The sequence below is a fragment of the Protopterus annectens genome, chromosome 15.part0 (genome assembly GCF_019279795.1).
Source record: "Protopterus annectens isolate FY-2018-M chromosome 15.part0, PAN1.0, whole genome shotgun sequence".
Lineage (NCBI taxonomy): Eukaryota > Metazoa > Chordata > Ceratodontiformes > Protopteridae > Protopterus > Protopterus annectens.
In genome coordinates this window covers 24,090,119-24,110,264 of record NC_056749.1, presented here as the reverse complement: position 1 = coordinate 24,110,264, position 20,146 = coordinate 24,090,119, and positions in this window count along the sequence as shown.

The window sequence follows — 20,146 nt, the reverse complement described above, 5'->3', positions numbered from 1 at the left end:
CTGTATGTCTCAGTAATACACCGTATCTGCGGCATTCCCACTGTATGTCTCAGTAATACACCGTATCTGCGGCATTCCCACTGTATGTCTCAGTAATACACCGTATCTGCAGCATTCCCACTGTATGTCTCAGTAATACACCGTATCTGCAGCATTCCCACTGTATGTCTCAGTAATACACCGTATCTGCAGCATTCCCACTGTATGTCTCAGTAATACACCGTATCTGCAGCATTCCCACTGTATGTCTCAGTAATACACCGTATCTGCAGCATTCCCACTGTATGTCTCAGTAATACACCGTATCTGCAGCATTCCCACTGTATGTCTCAGTAATACACCGTATCTGCAGCATTCCCACTGTATGTCTCAGTAATACACCGTATCTGCAGCATTCCCACTGTATGTCTCAGTAATACACCGTATCTGCAGCATTCCCGCTGTATGTCTCAGTAATACACCGCATCTGCAGCATTCCGCTGTATGTCTCAGTAATACACCGTATCTGCAGCATTCCCGCTGTATGTCTCAGTAATACACCGTATCTGCAGCATTCCGCTGTATGTCTCAGTAATACACCGTATCTGCAGCATTCCCACTGTATGTCTCAGTAATACACCGTATCTGCAGCATTCCCGCTGTATGTCTCAGTAATACACCGTATCTGCAGCATTCCCGCTGTATGTCTCAGTAATACACCGTATCTGCAGCATTCCCGCTGTATGTCTCAGTAATACATCGGCAGCATTCTCCTTGTATGCCTCAGTAATACACCGTATCTGCAGCATTCCCGCTGTATGTCTCAGTAATACACCGTATCTGCAGCATTCCCGCTGTATGTCTCAGTAATACACCGTATCTGCAGCATTCCCGCTGTATGTCTCAGTAATACACCGTATCTGCAGCATTCCCGCTGTATGTCTCAGTAATACACCGTATCTGCAGCATTCCCGCTGTATGTCTCAGTAATACACCGTATCTGCAGCATTCCCGCTGTATGTCTCAGTAATACACCGTATCTGCAGCATTCCCACTGTATGTCTCAGTAATACACCGTATCTGCAGCATTCCCGCTGTATGTCTCAGTAATACACCGTATCTGCAGCATTCCGCTGTATGTCTCAGTAATACACCGTATCTGCAGCATTCCGCTGTATGTCTCAGTAATACACGATATCTGCAGCATTCCGCTGTATGCCTCTGTAATCCTCCGTATCTGCAGCATTCCCGCTGTATGTCTCAGTAATACACCGTGATCTGCAGCATTCCCGCTGTATGTCTCAGTAATACACCGTATCTGCAGCATTCCCGCTGTATGTCTCAGTAATACACCGTATCTGCAGCATTCCCGCTGTATGTCTCAGTAATACACCGTATCTGCAGCATTCCCACTGTATGTCTCAGTAATACACCGTATCTGCAGCATTCCCGCTGTATGTCTCAGTAATACACCGTATCTACAGCATTCCCGCTGTATGTCTCAGTAATACACCGTATCTGCAGCATTCCCGCTGTATGTCTCAGTAATACACCGTATCTACAGCATTCCCGCTGTATGTCTCAGTAATACACCGTATCTACAGCATTCCCGCTGTATGTCTCAGTAATACACCGTATCTACAGCATTCCCGCTGTATGTCTCAGTAATACACCGTATCTACAGCATTCCCGCTGTATGTCTCAGTAATACACCGTGATCTACAGCATTCCCACTGTATGTCTCAGTAATACACCCTATCTACAGCATTCCCGCTGTATGTCTCAGTAATACACCGTATCTACAGCATTCCGCTGTATGTCTCAGTAATACACCGTATCTACAGCATTCCCGCTGTATGTCTCAGTAATACACCGTATCTACAGCATTCCCGCTGTATGTCTCAGTAATACACCGTATCTACAGCATTCCCGCTGTATGTCTCAGTAATACACCGTATCTACAGCATTCCCACTGTATGTCTCAGTAATACACCGTATCTACAGCATTCCCGCTGTATGTCTCAGTAATACACCGTATCTACAGCATTCCCGCTGTATGTCTCAGTAATACACCGTATCTACAGCATTCCCACTGTATGTCTCAGTAATACACCGTATCTACAGCATTCCCACTGTATGTCTCAGTAATACACGTATCACAGCATTCCGCTGTATGTCTCAGTAATACACAGCATTCCCACTGTATGTCTCAGTAATACACCGTATCTACAGCATTCCGCTGTATGTCTCAGTAATACACCGTATCTAGAGCATTCCCGCTGTATGTCTCAGTAATACACCGTATCTAGAGCATTCCCGCTGTATGTCTCAGTAATACACCGTATCTAGAGCATTCCCGCTGTATGTCTCAGTAATACAATCAGATCTAGAGCATTCCTCACTGTATGTCTCAGTAATACACCGTATCTAGAGCATTCCCACTGTATGTCTCAGTAATACACCGTGATCTAGAGCATTCCCACTGTATGTCACAGTAATACACTGTATCTACAGCATTCCCGCTGTATGTCTCAGTAATACACCGTATCTAGAGCATTCCCGCTGTATGTCTCAGTAATACACCGTATCTACAGCATTCCCGCTGTATGTCTCAGTAATACACCGTATCTACAGCATTCCCGCTGTATGTCTCAGTAATACACCGTGATCTACAGCATTCCCTGTATGTCTCATTAATACACCGTATCTACAGCATTCCCGCTGTATGTCTCAGTAATACACCGTATCTACAGCATTCCCCCTGTATGTCTCAGTAATACACCGTATCTACAGCATTCCCTGTATGTCTCAGTAATACACCAGATCTACAGCATTCCGCTGTATGTCTCAGTAATACACCGTATCTACAGCATTCCCGCTGTATGTCTCAGTAATACACCGTATCTACAGCATTCCCGCTGTATGTCTCAGTAATACACCGTATCTACAGCATTCCCACTGTATGTCTCAGTAATACACCGTATCTACAGCATTCCGCTGTATGTCTCAGTAATACACCGCATCTACAGCATTCCGCTGTATGTCTCAGTAATACACGGTATCTAGAGGATTCCCACTGTATGTCTCAGTAATACACCGTATCTACAGCATTCCCACTGTATGTCTCAGTAATACACCGTATCTACAGCATTCCCACTGTATGTCTCAGTAATACACCGTATCTACAGCATTCCCACTGTATGTCTCAGTAATACACCGATCTACAGCATTCCCACTGTATGTCTCAGTAATACACCGTATCTACAGCATTCCCTGTATGTCGCAGTAATACACCGTATCTACAGCATTCCCGCTGTATGGCTCAGTAATACGCCGTATCTACAGCATTCCGCTGTATGTCTCAGTAATACACCGTATCTACAGCATTCCCACTGTATGTCTCAGTAATACACCGTATCTACAGCATTCCCACTGTATGTCTCAGTAATACACCGTATCTACAGCATTCCCACTGTATGTCTCAGTAATACACCGTATCTACAGCATTCCCACTGTATGTCTCAGTAATACACCGCATCTACAGCATTCCCACTGTATGTCTCAGTAATACACCGTATCTACAGCATTCCCACTGTATGTCTCAGTAATACACCGTATCTACAGCATTCCCACTGTATGTCTCAGTAATACACCGATCTACAGCATTCCCACTGTATGTCTCAGTAATACACCGATCTACAGCATTCCCACTGTATGTCTCAGTAATACACCGTATCTACAGCATTCCACTGTATGTCTCAGTAATACACCGTATCTACAGCATTCCCACTGTATGTCTCAGTAATACACCGTATCTACAGCATTCCCACTGTATGTCTCAGTAATACACCGTATCTACAGCATTCCCACTGTATGTCTCAGTAATACACCGTATCTACAGCATTCCCACTGTATGTCTCAGTAATACACCGTATCTACAGCATTCCCACTGTATGCCCCCACCCCAAACAAAAAAGGCCATAGTGAAGAACTTCTCTAAAGCAAACTTCACACTACTCAAGACTGGTGTGGTATCCTTCAAGGCCCCTGAGTCAGAGGAAACCACAACCCAAGCTGCGGAAGCCCTTACAAATGCCTTCTATGAACACCTCCAGGACTGCATGGATCAGGCAATCCCAAATAAAACCAAGACTCTTTCCACAAAGGGCAAACGTCCAGTCTGGTGGACCCCAGCCATTAACAAACTTTACAATAAGAGGAGAAAGCTATTACATGATAGAACAAAATCCATAAAAGGGAAGTCACCCCTGATCATTATTAGTAAAAAATACGAGCACTCATAAAATCAACTAAGGCCAATTTTGAGAGAAAAATTGCCATGGATTCAAAGGACAATCATAAGGCCTTTTCAGCTATGTTAGGAACCTGGGTGGAAACTCACAGATATGCTCAGAATTAGTCCAAAATGATACAAAAATCACTGAACCCACAGACATTGCCAACATACTGGCAGACAGGTTCAGTGCAAACTTCACCCTCTCCCCTAAAGGAGAGATAACTATCCCAGCCGAGTGTAGCCTCCCGGACATCTCAAATGCACAGGTGAAAGCTGCTCTCTAAAGCTAAAAACACAGCATCAATGGGACCGGATGGTGTCCCCGCTGTGTGCTACACGAGCTAAATGAGGAATTAAACCACATAAGGCAGCTGTTTAATCTCAGCCTTACCACAGGATACGTGCCCAAGGAGTGGCGTGACGGCAACTGTGGTCCCACTCCACAAAGGTGGCGCCTCACGGACCCTGGTAATTACCGCCCCATAAGCTTAACAAGTCTAGTCTGCAAAGCTATGGAGAGGATCATAATGGAGCTCATAAACAAAGATATAGGGACTTGCAGACATTGGACCCGACCCAGTTTGGCTTTGTCAAGGGAAGATCATGCCTTTGAACTTGGTCGACTTCTTGAAATAGTCACCAAGGCCATTGATGAGGGAAAGGCAGTCCATACAGCCTACCTTGACCTTGCAAGGCTTTCACAATACCCCACTCGGTATTGTAGAAAAACTTACCAGCTTAAATGTAAACCCATATGTCACAAGATGGGTTGCAAACTGGCTTAAGGACAGAACCCACAGGGTTAGAGTTGCTGGCGCTGTGTCAGACTCCAAGCCGGTCACAAGTGGTGTCCCACAGGGCTCGGTCCTTGGCCCCTATTGTTTGGCATCTACTTCTCAGAAGTACAGGCCAACATGGGAGGACTTTGGCTGACAAAGTTTGCAGATGACTGCAAACTGGGCCATAGTGGAAAGTGCATCGGACACTGATATCCTTCAGAAGGGACTCACGGAAACAGATAGCTGGTGCCAGAGCCATGGCCTGAAGTTAAACGCCAAAAATGTATAGTCATACCCTTCGGGAAAACAAGGTAACCCCAAGCTACCATATAGGTGGCAATCCACTAAGCACAGAAGAGGTTATCAGGGACCTGGGGACCCAGGTTGACAGTGGCCTTTCTTTTGACACTCACATTGCTAAAGTGGTTAGAAAGACCTTCTACATTGCCCACCTGATCATGAAGGGATTCACATCCAGATCTAGTGAGGTCATTGTTCCCTGTACTCTTCACTTATCAGACCAATGATCGAGTACAATGCCCCATTCGGGATGTATCTCACCCGACATCTGCAGCAATTGGAGAGACCCCAAAAGTTCCTCACCAAAAGGATAAAGGGACTCCAAAATCTGTCATATGCTGCCAGATTGAAGAAACTCCAGCTCTATTCAGTCGCATACCGTCTGCTCAGAGGTGACATGTGCCTGACATACAAGGCCATGTCCAACCCGAATTAATGGACATGCTCCACCTCAAAAATCCAAATCCACCAAAACCACTAGAGCAAGCGACTTAAACCTTAGCACGGATATAAATAGGACGTGCTGGAGGGATAGATTTATCACTCAGAGACTCCCTATGCTGTGGAATAAAATCCCGGTCCATGTGAGGCAGAGCACCTCGCTGACTCTGTTCAAGAGAAATCTAGACCTGTGGATGGGAGATCGTAGGTTTACCCCGGGAATCATCTCTGGGTCACTGCTGGACAGAGGCACAACAAACTAATGGGCACAGTATTTTTTCATATAAGGGGTGGCGTAAGCCACAATAATTTGGGCTAGGCTTATAAATGCCTTAGGGCAGATAGCCTAGTATAAACCTATGAACCTATGAACCTATAATACACCGTATCTACAGCATTCCCACTGTATGTCTCAGTAATACACCGTATCTACAGCATTCCCACTGTATGTCTCAGTAATACACCGTATCTACAGCATTCCCACTGTATGTCTCAGTAATACACCGTATCTACAGCATTCCCACTGTATGTCTCAGTAATACAATCGTATCTACAGCATTCCCACTGTATGTCTCAGTAATACACCGTATCTACAGCATTCCCACTGTATGTCTCAGTAACACACCGTATCTACAGCATTCCCACTGTATGTCTCAGTAACACACCGTATCTACAGCATTCCCACTGTATGTCTCAGTAACACACCGTATCTACAGCATTCCCACTGTATGTCTCAGTAACACACCGTATCTACAGCATTCCCACTGTATATCTCAGTAACACACCGTATCTACAGCATTGCCACTGTATGTCTCAGTAACACAATCGTATCTACAGCATTCCCACTGTATGTCTCAGTAACACAATCGTATCTACAGCATTCCCACTGTATGTCTCAGTAACACACCGTATCTACAGCATTCCCACTGTATGTCTCAGTAACACACCGTATCTACAGCATTCCCACTGTATGTCTCAGTAACACAATCGTATCTACAGCATTCCCACTGTATGTCTCAGTAACACACCGTATCTACAGCATTCCCACTGTATGTCTCAGTAACACACCGTATCTACAGCATTCCCACTGTATGTCTCAGTAACACACCGTATCTACAGCATTCCCACTGTATGTCTCAGTAACACCGTATCTACAGCATTCCCACTGTATGTCTCAGTAACACAATCGTATCTACAGCATTCCCACTGTATGTCTCAGTAACACACCGTGATCTACAGCATTCCCACTGTATGTCTCAGTAACACACCGTATCTACAGCATTCCCACTGTATGTCTCAGTAACACACCGTATCTACAGCATTCCCACTGTATGTCTCAGTAACACACCGTATCTACAGCATTCCCACTGTATGTCTCAGTAACACACCGTATCTACAGCATTCCCACTGTATGTCTCAGTAACACACCGTATCTACAGCATTCCCACTGTATGTCTCAGTAATACACCGTATCTACAGCATTCCCACTGTATGTCTCAGTAATACACCGTATCTACAGCATTCCCACTGTATGTCTCAGTAACACAATCGTATCTACAGCATTCCCACTGTATGTCTCAGTAATACACCGTATCTACAGCATTCCCACTGTATGTCTCAGTAATACACCGTATCTACAGCATTCCCACTGTATGTCTCAGTAACACACCGTATCTACAGCATTCCCACTGTATGTCTCAGTAACACAATCAGATCTACAGCATTCCCACTGTATGTCTCAGTAACACACCGTATCTACAGCATTCCCACTGTATGTCTCAGTAACACCGTGATCTACAGCATTCCCACTGTATGTCTCAGTAACACAATCGTGATCTACAGCATTCCCACTGTATGTCTCAGTAACACAATCGTGATCTACAGCATTCCCACTGTATGTCTCAGTAACACACCGTATCTACAGCATTCCCACTGTATGTCTCAGTAACACACCGTATCTACAGCATTCCCACTGTATGTCTCAGTAACACACCGTATCTACAGCATTCCCACTGTATGTCTCAGTAACACACCGTATCTACAGCATTCCCACTGTATGTCTCTGTAACACACCGTATCTACAGCATTCCCACTGTATGTCTCAGTAACACACCGTATCTACAGCATTCCCACTGTATGTCTCTGTAACACACCGTATCTACAGCATTCCCACTGTATGTCTCAGTAATACACCGTATCTACAGCATTCCCACTGTATGTCTCAGTAATACACCGTATCTACAGCATTCCCACTGTATGTCTCTGTAATACACCGTATCTACAGCATTCCCACTGTATGTCTCAGTAATACACCGTATCTACAGCATTCCCACTGTATGTCTCTGTAATACACCGTATCTACAGCATTCCCACTGTATGTCTCAGTAATACACCGTATCTACAGCATTCCCACTGTATGTCTCAGTAATACACCGTATCTACAGCATTCCCACTGTATGTCTCAGTAATACACCGTATCTACAGCATTCCCACTGTATGTCTCAGTAATACAATCGATCTACAGCATTCCCACTGTATGTCTCAGTAATACACAGATCTACAGCATTCCCACTGTATGTCTCAGTAATACAATCAGATCTACAGCATTCCCACTGTATGTCTCAGTAATACACCGTATCTACAGCATTCCCACTGTATGTCTCAGTAATACACCGATCTACAGCATTCCCACTGTATGTCTCAGTAATACACCGTATCTACAGCATTCCCACTGTATGTCTCAGTAATACACAGATCTACAGCATTCCCACTGTATGTCTCAGTAATACACCGTATCTACAGCATTCCCACTGTATGTCTCAGTAATACACCGTATCTACAGCATTCCCACTGTATGTCTCAGTAATACACCGTGATCTACAGCATTCCCACTGTATGTCTCAGTAATACAATATCTACAGCATTCCCACTGTATGTCTCAGTAATACACCGTATCTACAGCATTCCCACTGTATGTCTCAGTAATACACCGTATCTACAGCATTCCCACTGTATGTCTCTGTAATACACCGTATCTACAGCATTCCCACTGTATGTCTCAGTAATACACCGTATCTACAGCATTCCCACTGTATGTCTCTGTAATACACCGTATCTACAGCATTCCCACTGTATGTCTCTGTAATACACCGTATCTACAGCATTCCCACTGTATGTCTCTGTAATACACCGTATCTACAGCATTCCCACTGTATGTCTCAGTAATACAATCGATCTACAGCATTCCCACTGTATGTCTCAGTAATACACCGTATCTACAGCATTCCCACTGTATGTCTCAGTAATACACCGTATCTACAGCATTCCCACTGTATGTCTCAGTAATACACCGTATCTACAGCATTCCCACTGTATGTCTCAGTAATACACCGTATCTACAGCATTCCCACTGTATGTCTCAGTAATACACCGATCTACAGCATTCCCACTGTATGCCTCAGTAATACAATCGTATCTACAGCATTCCCACTGTATGTCTCAGTAATACACCGATCTACAGCATTCCCACTGTATGTCTCAGTAATACACTGTATCTACAGCATTCCCACTGTATGCCTCAGTAATACAATCGTATCTACAGCATTCCCACTGTATGTCTCAGTAATACACCGTATCTACAGCATTCCCACTGTATGTCTCAGTAATACAATCAGATCTACAGCATTCCCACTGTATGTCTCAGTAATACACCGTATCTACAGCATTCCCACTGTATGTCTCAGTAATACACCGTATCTACAGCATTCCCACTGTATGCCTCAGTAATACACCGTATCTACAGCATTCCCACTGTATGTCTCAGTAATACACCGTATCTACAGCATTCCCACTGTATGTCTCAGTAATACACCGTATCTACAGCATTCCCACTGTATGCCTCAGTAATACACCGTATCTACAGCATTCCCACTGTATGTCTCAGTAATACACCGTATCTACAGCATTCCCACTGTATGCCTCAGTAATACACCGTATCTACAGCATTCCCACTGTATGTCTCAGTAATACACCGTATCTACAGCATTCCCACTGTATGTCTCAGTAATACACCGCATCTACAGCATTCCCACTGTATGCCTCAGTAATACAATCGTATCTACAGCATTCCCACTGTATGTCTCAGTAATACACCGATCTACAGCATTCCCACTGTATGTCTCAGTAATACAACGTATCTACAGCATTCCCACTGTATGCCTCAGTAATACACCGTATCTACAGCATTCCCACTGTATGTCTCAGTAATACACCGTATCTACAGCATTCCCACTGTATGCCTCAGTAATACACCGTATCTACAGCATTCCCACTGTATGCCTCAGTAATACACCGTATCTACAGCATTCCCACTGTATGCCTCAGTAATACACCGTATCTACAGCATTCCCACTGTATGCCTCAGTAATACACCGTATCTACAGCATTCCCACTGTATGTCTCAGTAATACACGATCTACAGCATTCCCACTGTATGCCTCAGTAATACACCGTATCTACAGCATTCCCACTGTATGTCTCAGTAATACACCGTATCTACAGCATTCCCACTGTATGTCTCAGTAATACACCGTATCTACAGCATTCCCACTGTATGTCTCAGTAATACACCGTATCTACAGCATTCCCACTGTATGTCTCAGTAATACACCATATCTACAGCATTCCCACTGTATGTCTCAGTAATACACCATATCTACAGCATTCCCACTGTATGTCTCAGTAATACACCATATCTACAGCATTCCCACTGTATGTCTCAGTAATACACCATATCTACAGCATTCCCACTGTATGTCTCAGTAATACACCATATCTTCTCTACCTAAACACCATACTCACCCCCAAATACTATAGGGGGGATAAAGCTAGAGAGCAGCTGTACCAAGAAGGGTGAGTGTCTGGTTTCTCAACACGATCTGAGTCCACTATAATGAAGATCATTCACTTACTGGGCTGCTGCTAACCATAGGCAGGGACTATCATCAAAGAGCAAAGTGGGAGCATGGAAGTGTACATTAAATGTTTGGACTCTGTTTTCAAATATTTACATTTTTACACCTTGTATAATCCCCTTCTCCAGCTGTCCAGCCCTTCTGTTACACCAACCTTGTCTAGTACATACTGTAACATACTGATACTACAGAACGTAGGTCCTCTGTACATACTGCAACATACTGATACTACAGAACGTAGGTCCTCTGTACATACTGTAACATACTGATAATACAGAACGTAGGTCCTCTGTACATACTGTAACATACTGATACTACAGAACGTAGGTCCTCTGTACATACTGTAACATACTGATACTACAGAACGTAGGTCCTCTGTACATACTGTAACGTCCTGATACTACAGAACGTAGGTCCTCTGTACATACTGTAATGTCCTGATACTACAGAACGTAGGTCCTCTGTACATACTGTAACGTCCTGATACTACAGAACGTAGGTCCTCTGTACATACTGTAACGTCCTGATACTACAGAACGTAGGTCCTCTGTACATACTGTAACGTCCTGATACTACAGAACGTAGGTCCTCTGTACATACTGTAACGTCCTGATACTACAGAACGTAGGTCCTCTGTACATACTGTAACGTCCTGATACTACAGAACGTAGGTCCTCTGTACATACTGTAACGTCCTGATACTACAGAACGTAGGTCCTCTGTACATACTGTAACGTCCTGATACTACAGAACGTAGGTCCTCTGTACATACTGTAACGTCCTGATACTACAGAACGTAGGTCCCCTGTACATACTGTAACGTCCTGATACTACAGAACGTAGGTCCTCTGTACATACTGTAATGTCCTGATACTACAGAACGTAGGTCCTCTGTACATACTGTAATGTCCTGATACTACAGAACGTAGGTCCTCTGTACATACTGTAACGTCCTGATACTACAGAACATAGGTCCTCTGTACATACTGTAACGTCCTGATACTACAGAACGTAGGTCCTCTGTACATACTGTAACATACTGATACTACAGAACGTAGGTCCTCTGTACATACTGTAACATACTGATACTACAGAACGTAAGTCCTCTGTACATACTGTAACATACTGATACTACAGAACGTAGGTCCTCTGTACATACTGTAACATACTGATACTACAGAACGTAGGTCCTCTGTACATACTGTAACATACTGATACTACAGAACATGGGTCCTCTGCACATACTGTAACATACTGATACTACAGAACGTGGGTCCTCTCTTCACCCCTCCTAAGTCTTTTGCCCCCCAATACTATCCTACATCCCCTTCTCATCCTCTTCCCTACCAGGTTTCTTCTTTCTCAGTTGTAACCCTAAATTTGCAGATTTTCTGCACATGTAAATTGCACCACAACCTTTTGCACAAGCAATGCTTCACTCAGCTGTATAAAATATGTCCGTTTTGATACCTATAATACCAAGTTGCATTTGTTTTGTTGATGTTATTACACTGAATACATTGCTAGTTGATTCTTTGGGGGGTTTTTTTCTTTTTTTTTTCACTGTTTAATTTTTTCCATAGGATTCTGCTGAAAGGGGGCTATTCATCTCAAACTATCCTGGTTAACAAATGCAAATAAACAAATACCTGAAGGTGAGTGTTTCTCTGGATACTCCTGTTGTGTCCTATTGTTAGGTCAACAGCACGTCTTCTCTTTCACTCTACTTTATTATATTCTAGTTATCTAGGATGGCTCCCCTACCTTTTTTGTTACCTTAATGTCTGTTTTGGGGTCAAGGCTGTCACACTCAAGCATTAGGAAAGGTGACTGATACACAGAAAAAAGGTTCAGTGTACAGGTAAGACAGGAAGATGCCTTTCGATTTAGAGCACAACTCAAACATAAAATAATATGCTTGATAGCATGGAAAATAAGCAGACAGTATAGACACACCGGCTTATACATTACCCAAGGCAATGAGCTACATATAACTACACTGTGGGGAATGGAGCAGCTAGGGAGGACAGAACGAATAACAAAATGTGCACATCAGTCCTCTTATACGTACATTTTAAATATACACAGAGATAAAACGTACAACGTGCACTCAACTGCATCCCTCCCTCTCTCTGTGTCTTACACAAACAAGCACACGCGCACACACACACACACACACACACACACACACACACACACACACACACACACACACACACACACACACACACACACACACACACACACACACACACACACTGTGTTACTGAACTAATCAAGTTTGCAGTGTTTCATTCTTCCACTGTCAGCAGGCAGCCCCCCAAACGGAAGCTTTCTGAATGTTGTGCTTTTCACACCTTTTGACCACTACACAGGATGAAAACCTATCACATTCTTATACAGAACAGCCTGCATTATACAAAATGTCTTCAGAAACTAGGCCAAGAGGAAAACCACAGAAATAGAAACACTTCTACTCATCTTGTGCTCATATTTCCTACCCCACCCCCACAGCTACATTACAGGGGAGCTGATCACATATTTTAATTTTTCCAAATCTTTGGGGTTTCTAATACAGTGACGGGAATACACCCCATTTCTATGTCAAACTACGACTAAAGTTCATGAAATTAGTATTGTTTCACTCTTTGATGTCCCTTCTGATGTTGTAGAACACTGGTCCTGCTATCTCACAGCCCTGAAATGCTGTCAGGTCAGTAAGTATGCTGTCTGTTATTGTTGCTATCTCAGGGCCCAGGAATGCTGTCAGGTGCAGTAAGCATGCTGTATGTTACTAATGATATCTCAGGGCCCTGGAATCCTGTCAGGTGCAATAAGCATGCTGTTTGTTACTGTTGCTATCTCAGGGCCCAAGAATGCTGTCAGGTGCAGTAAGCATGCTGTTTGTTACTGAATATCTCATGGCTCTGGAATGCTGTCAGGTGCAATAAGCATGCTGTTTGTTACTGTTGCTATCTCAGGGCCCAGAAATGCTGTCAGGTGCAGTAAGCATGCTGTATGTTATTGTTGCTATATCAGGGCCCTGGAATGCTGTCAGGTACAGTAAGCATGTTATAAGCATGCTGTATGTTAATGATCCTGTCTCATGGCCCTAGAATACTGTCATATGCAATAAGCATGCTGTTTGTTACTGTTACAATCTCAGAGCCCTGGAATACAGTTAGGTGCAGTAAGTATGCTGTATGTTATTGTTGCTATCTCACGACCCTGGAATGCTGTCAGGTGCAGTAAAAGCATGCTGTACATTACTATATCAGCTCTCTGGAACCTGTCAGGTGCAGTAAGTATGCTGTATGTTACTAATGATATGTCAGGGCCCTGGAATGCTCTCAGGTGCAGTAAGCATGCTGTATGTTACTAATGATATCTCAGGGCCCTGGAATCCTGTCAGGTGCAATAAGCATGCTGTTTGTTAATGTTGCTATCTCAGGGCCCTGGAATGCTGTCAGGTACAGTAAGCATGCTGTTTGTTACTAATGATATGTCAGAGCCCTGGAATTCTAACAGGTGCAGTAAGCATGCTGTATGTTACTAATGATATGTCAGAGCCCTGGAATTGTAACAGGTGCAGTAAGCATGCTGTATGTTACTAATGATATCTCAGGGCCCAGGAATGCTGTCAGGTGCAGTAAGCATGCTGTATCTTACTAATGATATCTCAGGGCCCTGGAATCCTGTCAGGTGCAATAAGCATGCTGTTTGTTACTGTTGCTATCTCGGGGCCCTGGAATGCTGTCAGGTGCAGTAAGCATGCTGTACATTACTGACGCTATATCAGCTCCCTGGAATCCTGTCAGGTGCAGTAAGTATGCTGTATGTTACTAATGATATCTCAGGGCCTTGGAATCCTGTCAGGTGCGATAAGCATGCTGTTTGTTACTGCTGCTATCTCGGGGCCCTGGAATGCTGTCAGGTGCAGTAAGCATGCTGTACATTACTGATGCTATATCAGCTCCCTGGAATCCTGTCAGGTGCAGTAAGTATGCTGTATGTTACTAATGATATCTCAGGGCCCTGGAATGCTGACAGGTGCAGTAAGCATGCTGTATGTTACTAATGACATCTCAGGGCCCTGGAATCCTGTCAGGTGCAGTAAGCATGCTGTTTGTCACTGTTGCTATCTCGGAGCCCTGGAATGCTGTCAGGTGCAATAAGCATGCTGTATGTTACTAATGATATCTCAGGGCCCTGGAATCCTGTCAGGTGCAGTAAGCATGCTTTTTGTTACTGTTGCTATTTCAGGGCCCAGGAATGCTGTCAGGTGCAGTAAGCATGCTGTTTGTTACTGTTGCTATCTCGGGGCCCTGGAATGCTGTCAGATGCAGTAAGCATGCTGTATGTTACTAATGATATCTCAGGGCCCTGGAATCCTGTCAGGTGCAGTAAGCATGCTGTTTGTTACTGTTGCTATCTCGGGGCCCTGGAATGCTGTCAGGTGCAGTAAGCATGCTGTTTGTTGCTGTTGCTATCTCGGGGCCCTGGAATGCTGTCAGGTGCAGTAAGCATGCTGTTTGTTACTGTTGCTATCTCGGGGCCCTGGAATGCTGTCAGGTGCAGTAAGCATGCTGTTTGTTACTGTTGCTATCTCGGGGCCCTGGAATGCTGTCACGTGCAGTAAGCATGCTGTATGTTACTTACATCCCATAACTCTTTCCTCTTCTTTTCACATGTAGCCTCATCACAGTACTATTTGTTTCAAAGGCATTGCTTCCGCATACCTATCTCTATCCAGCAGCATCTCGATCCCTTTCCTCTGAGCTACTGCACAATGGTACCTCCTATACCGAGCCACAAGATATTGCCAATATAGTGGCCGACAGATTCATTGCCAACTTTACCCCCCCCCCCCAAAGGGCCAATCACAATACCAGTAGATTGCCAAGCACCCAGTATTACTGCTGCACAAGTTAAAACAGCACTGTCCAAGGCCAAGACTACAGCTACTATGGGACCTAACAATATCTCTGGCTATGTTTACATGAACTACAAAGTGAACTGGCACCTCACCTGTGTATCTTGTTCAATCATAGCCTCACCTCAGGCTTTGTTCCTACCAAATGGCACACTGCTACAGTCATCCCTCTCCACAAAGGAGGTGTGACTACAGACCCTGGGAACTATCGCCCCATTAGCCTGACGAGTCTGTTATGCAAAGCTATGGAATGCATCATTATGGACCTTATAAACAAGGATATCGGGAACCTCCAAACTCTGGATTCCACACAGTTTGGTTTTGTGAAGGGCAGATCATGCCTGCTCAACCTGGTCGACTTCTTTGAGTCAGTCACCAAAGCTGTGGATGAAGGCAATGTGGTTAATACAGCCTACCTTGAAATGGCCAAGGCCTTTGATACCATTCCCCACTCAGGAATCATAGAAAAATTCACTTAGCTAGGCATCAACACCTATATCACTAAGTGGGTTGCAAACTGGCTCACAGATAAAACCCACAGTGTGAAAGTAGGTGACTCCAAGTCAGACTGCTGACCAGTCACGAGTGGAGTCCCACAGGGTTCATTCCTAGGTCTTCTCCTATTTGGTATCTACTTCTCTGAAGTCCAGGCCAACATGAAGGGACTCTGGCTGACAAAATTCACAGACAATTGCAAGTTGGGAGCTATTATTAACTCCCCAAGTGATGATGACATCCTACAGAAAGGCCTCACTGAGACCAACGACTGGTGTCAGAACCATGGCCTTAAGCTCAATGCCAAAAAATGTGTCATTATCCCCCTTGGGAAAAACCCGGTTCCCTTGAATTGCCACATTGATGGTAGTCCACTGAACACAGAAGGCGTTATAACAGATCTGGGAACACAGGTTGATAGCAACCTCTCTTTTGACCACCACATTGCTACTGTGGTCAGAAAGGCCTTCTATGTGGCACATCTCATTACCAAGAGTTTTGCATCCAGGAAGAAAGAGGTCATTGTCTCCCTCTCCTCTTCCCTCATTAGGCCAATCATCGAGTACAATGCCTTATTTGGCATGTAGCTCACTAGACACCTGCAACAACTGGAGAGGCCGCAAAAGTACCTCACAAAGAGGATCCTAGGCCTTAAACACTTGTCCTATATGGACAGACTCAAAAAACTCCAACTATTCTTTGTCTCATATCGCCTACTTAGAGGCAATCTCTGCTTGACTTACAAAGATATGTCTGACCCAGCTCTGTTAGAAATGCTACATCTAAAGAAATCCCAATCCCTCTGCACCACACACTCCAGAGACCTCAACCTCATTACCACAATCAACAGAACATGCTGGAGGGACAAGTTCAAAACCCAGAGACTGCCCATACTATGGAATAGACTTCCCATACATGTCAAGCACAGCACCTCACTGGCCCTCTTCAAAAGAAATCTTGATGAGTGGATGGGAAATAGAAAATTCACCCCGGGGATCACTCCAGTGGCTCTACTCGACAGAGGCACTGGGAATTAAGGTCGGGTGGCACGATGCCAGGGTAATCCTATGGGCTAGGCTTGTAAAGGCTCCAGGACCATTAGCCTAGTACACACCTATGAACCTAAGAAATTAAATGCAACTCCAGCCTTTAAAAGACCCTGGCTTGCCACACCACCCTGCTACCGCAGCAAACCTCACTTCCCTTGTTTTAGCCCGAGGACTGTCCCCTCCATCCTTTTCTAATTCCTGGCACATACGGTTATATTTTTAATTAAGGTTTTGCTACGCTTCAGAGATTCATAGGTATTTACTAGGGTACTGATCTGTGATAATTTTCAGAAGCCTAGTCACACATTCCCCAGAAGTTTATTAATTCTAGTATTATAAATCTGATTACCTCGGAGCCCTTTGTATTTTAAGTACAGATCACCTAGAGAGGGTGGACATTCACATGTTATCCCTATACATAACGGTCAAGGGTGCTAGACCAGAGGTGAATTTGTACTTTCCCATCATTCATCCAGATTACACTTGATACAGTTAGAGACGTACTTTGCTTTATATGGAGAGGAAGACGATTCCAGAGAAGTGGAATTCACTGTGAGACAAACCGATCCCTCCAGCAGGTTTCATTTACGGTGTAGAATAGAACAAGATCTCTTGAGTGGATGTTTTGGCTACTATTGGACTTGCAGATGTGCTTTAGATCTGAAAGGCTGGGGTTGGCAGAGGTTCTGAAGGCAAGGCAAAGATCACCCTTCAGTAGTCCATACAATACTGAGAAGAGGGACAAGGCTTTCAGAAGGTGAGTGCAACACTTGTGATTCAGGGCCTTGATTTTCTCGGGGAGAAAATATTGTGGTTGTTCAAGATGTGCCAGCTGTTTGGGCATGTGCATATTGAACAAGGCATTATACTTACAATTACCTACCTAATATGTGCAGAACATAGTGGGATGATCACATCCCCGAACTTAGAAACCATTCCCTTATTAAAAAGCTGCACAATGAAAAAGGACTTTCTTACAACAATGCATGACGATCAAAGGACAGCTCACTGTCTACATGGATTCCCAGGTCCCTAGTGATGATCTAAGGACAGCTCACTGTCTACATGGGTTCCCAGGTCCCTAGTGATGATCTAAGGACCGCTCACTGTCTACATGGGTTCCCAGGTCCCTAGTTATGATCAAAGGACAGCTCACTGTCTACATGGGTTCCCAGGTCCCTAGTGATGATCTAAGGACCGCTCACTGTCTACATGGGTTCCCAAGTCCCTAGTGATGATCTAAGTACCGCTCACTGTCTACATGGGTTCCCAGGTCTCTAGTAATGATCTAAGGACAGCTCACTGTCTACATGGGTTCCCAAAAGGACAGCCCACTGTCTACATGGGTTCCCAGGTCCCTAGTGATGATCTAAGGACCGCTCACTGTCTACATGGGTTCCCAAGTCCCTAGTGATGATCTAAGGACCGCTCACTGTCTACATGGGTTCCCAAGTCCCTAGTGATGATCTAAGGACCGCTCACTGTCTACATGGGTTACCAAGTCCCTAGTGATGATCTAAGTACCGCTCAATGTCTACATGGGTTCCCAGGTCTCTAGTAATGATCTAAGGACAGCTCACTGTCTACATGGGTTCCCAAAAGGACAGCCCACTGTCTACATGGGTTCCCAGGTCCCTAGTGATGATCTAAAAACAGCTCACTGTCTACATGGATTCTCAGGTCCCTAGTGATGATCTAAGGACAGCTCACTGTCTACTTGTGTTCCCAGGTCCCTAATGATGATCTAAGGACCGCTCACTGTCTACATGGGTTCCCAAAAGGACAGCCCACTGTCTACATGGGTACCCAGGTCCCTAGTTATGATCAAAGGACAGCTCACTGTCTACATGGGTTCCCAGGTCCCTACTGATGATCAAACGACAGCTCACTGTCTACATGGGTTCCCAGGTCCCTAGTGATGATCTAAGAATAGCTCACTGTCTACATGGGTTCCCAGGTCGCTAATGATGATCTATGGACCGCTCACTGTCTACATGGGTTCCAAGAGCCCTAGTGATGATCTAAAGACAGCTCACTGTCTACATGGGTTCTCAGGTCTCTAGTGATGATCTAAGGACCGCTCACTGTCTACATGGGTTCCCAGGTCCCTAGTGATGATCTAAGGACAGCTCACTGTCAACATGGATTCTCAGGTCCCCAGTGATGATCTAAGGACTGCTCACTGTCTACATGGGTTCCCAGGTCCCTAGTGATGACCTAAGGACCACTCACTGTCTACATGGGTTTCCAGGTCCCTGGTGATGATCTAAGCTCAGCACATATACCTCTCACTTGACCAATTTGATCAAATCCTTTCACCGACTGCACCCTCAATCGCTCTCCTTCTTTTAACAGACAAAGAAATCTGCTTGTTTTGTCATAGCTGAACTTCTGAGAAGAACACTTCTTAAAAAGTTGGGCTTTGATTTCTCTGTAGTTTTTAGCATTAGGCATCAACAAACTAGCACTAATAGGCAAGGTTGTTCTGGTTTGCCTAGATAGAAGTCTCTGAGCAGGCGACACAAGTAGGTTGTCATGGGGTATATTTCTGAGATTCAGTAAATTCAAGAGGATATCAGTATTGTCACGCTGTGACCTCTCTAGTAATTGCTTTGCAGTCTGTACTGCACGTTCAGCTAGGCCATTTGACTGTGGGTATTCTGGACTAATAGTAACACGGATAAAGTCCCACTCTTTTGCAAATATCTAAAACAATTGACTGGTAAACTGGGTACCATTGTCAAAAATAATGTTGTGTGGACTACCATGGACTGAGAAATGACGTTTCATCTTAGTAATAACAGCAGTGGACGTTAGGTTGGGTAGCAAATCGATCTCAAACCAGTTCAAATAAGAGTCTACCAACCCTAAGTAATATTGACTGCTCCGCTCAAATATGT